The sequence below is a fragment of the Cupressus sempervirens genome, chromosome 5 (assembly GCF_028749045.1).
Source record: "Cupressus sempervirens isolate cs-2001-9-10 chromosome 5, ASM2874904v1, whole genome shotgun sequence".
In the NCBI taxonomy this organism is placed as follows: Eukaryota; Viridiplantae; Streptophyta; class Pinopsida; order Cupressales; family Cupressaceae; genus Cupressus; species Cupressus sempervirens.
Genome location: NC_143122.1, coordinates 270623598 through 270626658, shown reverse-complemented (window position 1 = coordinate 270626658; position 3061 = coordinate 270623598).

Here is a 3061-nt window from a genome sequence, read left to right as displayed (position 1 = left end):
TGTCAAAGATGTATTTGGCTGACTCTATGTGTATTGTTAGGGTTTGTTGGCCCTAAGTATTAAGTCTGAGCATCTAGAACCTTCCCAGGTGGCATAAAACTGCCTATTTAAGAAATGCCCAAACATTATCTAGGACAACTCTGGGTGATAGTTCGTAGCACTATCTAGTAGATTACTATAAGGCAGGTGCCCATTTGGGTTAGCATATTGTAATTGAGACTTCTGTAATTGCACATTTGCGGTGATAATAAGACGTCCATATTTTGTTCTTACATTTACTATTGTTTCTATTTTTTTTTAATGAGTTTATGGTATTAAGGGGAGTCCCCTACATCAAGTGGTATTAGAGCTAGAGTTCTTGAGTGTGTGGATAGATCATTGATTGTGAAGTAGTTTGCACTAGGACTATGGTTTGGGCTGAGCATGAAGATAGATCGCCGATTGTGAGGCGATTTGCACTAGGGTTTCAGTGGAAGTGTGAAAATGCCTCCACGAAGAGAGTGTGGCAAAAGAGCTATAGGTGTTACACCTGAGGGTTTTCAAGCCCTCCAAAGGCAAATGCAAGTGTTTGAAGAAAAAATGTGAAGAGGAATAAATCTTCCTATAAGAGGTGAAAGCAAGGTTGAGGATGAAGTAGAAGAAAATGTTAAAGTAGAGGTAGTTCTAAATCTAGAGGAAGAGAGGCTTTTTAGGGCCATCTCCAAGATTGGAAAAAGACCTAAGTTTGAGGTTCCCACATTTTTAGGAAATCTTAACCTAGAAGAGCTAATTGATTGGATCAATAAACTAGAGGAGTACTTTGAGTGTGAAGATATTGAGGATCCAAATAGGGTCAAGTTTGCGAAGGCAAAATTGAAGGGACATGCAAAGATATGGTGGCAAGATGTTTAGTTGAAGCAAAATAAAAAGGGAAAGGAAACAATCACCAGATGAGATCAGATGATAGCTAAAATGAAGCGACAATTCATTCCTATGGATTATGAGCTTGATCTATTAAAAAAGATGCAAGGAATGAAGCAAGTGAGAAAATCTATTCAAGAGTATACCAAAGAGTTATATTGAGTTCTCATTAGAACTAGCCATGCAGAAGTTGATAAGGTGAAAGTTACCTATTATCTTAATGGATTAAGGCCAAGCATTCAGGATGAGCTAAGTTTCATTCGAATGAGTAGTATTGAGGAGGCATACTAGTTTTCCCTAAGAGTTGAGGAGAAACTAAGCAAGAAGTTTGACAATAATAATAGTGGAAGAGGTCATGGTGGACGATCTAGTGGATGATCTTATGGAGGCCGTAATAATGATCAGAAGAATAAGGATGAGGCTAGAAGTAGGAATCATAACCAAAGGGGAAATAATTCTAATCATTTGCATGAGTAGAACAATAGAGATCAGAGAGGAAGAGGTAGAGGACAAGGATCTAGAATGGGAGGCTTCCATGGAAAATGTTTTCACTACGGAGAAGAAGGGCATAAAGCATTTGAATGTACCCAGTGCCAAAGAAGGATAGATAAAAGAATAGAAGGTCATACGAGAGTTGCACATGTTGATGAAGATGCTAGATCCTCACATTTTGAAGATGCTAAAAGAGAATTCCTAGTTAATAGAAGATTCCTATTGAGTAGTGAGAATGAACCTAATCAATGAAGGAGTTTGTTTTGCACAAGGTGCAGATGTGAAGATAAGTGTTGTGATGTGATCATTGATAGTGGAAGTACTAAAAATCTGGTGTCAGAAACAATGGTCACCAAGTTGAAGCTGAAGAGGTAGAAATACCCACATCTATACCATATTTCTTAGGTGCAAGATGACCACAATATTATGGTCAACAAGTAGTGCTCAGTGAAGTTCAAGATTGGGATCTAATAGGATGAGGTACTACATGACATTGAACCTATGGGTAGGCCATAATAGTTTGACAGGCATGCTATACATGATGGGCGAGCAAATACTTACACTCTAACTAAGGATGGAGTAAAAAATAAGTTGAAGTTGTTGAAGGCTAAAGAAGAAAGGGTATGTAGTGGTGCTAGAATATGTTTTGTTGATGGAAAAGAGTTTCTTAAAGGTATGAAACATGAGCATATGTGTTTTTCTATAACTCCTAAAGATAGTAAATAAGAAGTAGAGGAGGTATCTACAAAAGTTTTAGCTATGTTGGAAGAGTTTTTTGGCTTTTGTATCAAATAATGTACTTGATGGATTACCCCAAATGAGGAAGATCAGTCACCAGATGCATTTGGTTCCAGAAGCCAATTTGCTAAACAAGGTAACACACAAAATGACACCAGCCGAAAGTGAAGAGTTGAACAGGAAAGTTCATGAGTTGTTGTAGAAGGGGTTGATTCAAGAGAGTCTAAGTCCATGTGTTGTACTAGCAGTGTTAGCACCAAAAGAAGAATGGAGAATGGAGGATGTGCATAGATTCTCATACTATCAACAAGATCACCATGAAGTATAGATTTCCTTTGCCAAGGATGGATGATATCTAGATGATCCTAATTTTGGTGTAGTGTAGAAGGCTTATACAAAACTTGTTACACTTGATAGGACAAAGTGGTTGGATTTAATGATCCAAGATAATATGTTGTTCAAAGGAAGCTAGTTGTGCATTCCAAGAAGTTCAATGAGAGAGAACCTCATCAAGGAGAAGCATAGTGGAGGATTGGTTGGACATTTGGGGAGAGATAAAACTATAGCTTTGGTTGCTGAAAATTATTATTGGCCATAGTTACATCAAGATGTGATGAAATTTATACAAAGTTGCTGAGTACGTCAGATGGTGAAAGGAGTGAAGCAGAATATAAGGTTGTATCAACCATTACTTGTACCAAAGAAGCCATAGGAGGATGCCAACATAGATTTTGTTCTTGGATTACCAAGGACACAATGCGGGCATGATTCTATTTTTGTGGTGGTTGACAAGTTTTCAAAGATGGCACATTTTATTCCTTGCAAGAAGACTAGTGATGTTGTTCATGTAGTAGAGTTGTTTTTCAAAGAAGTGATGAGATTATATGGTTTGCCAAAGAGTATAGTTTCAAATCGAGATACCAAATTTTTT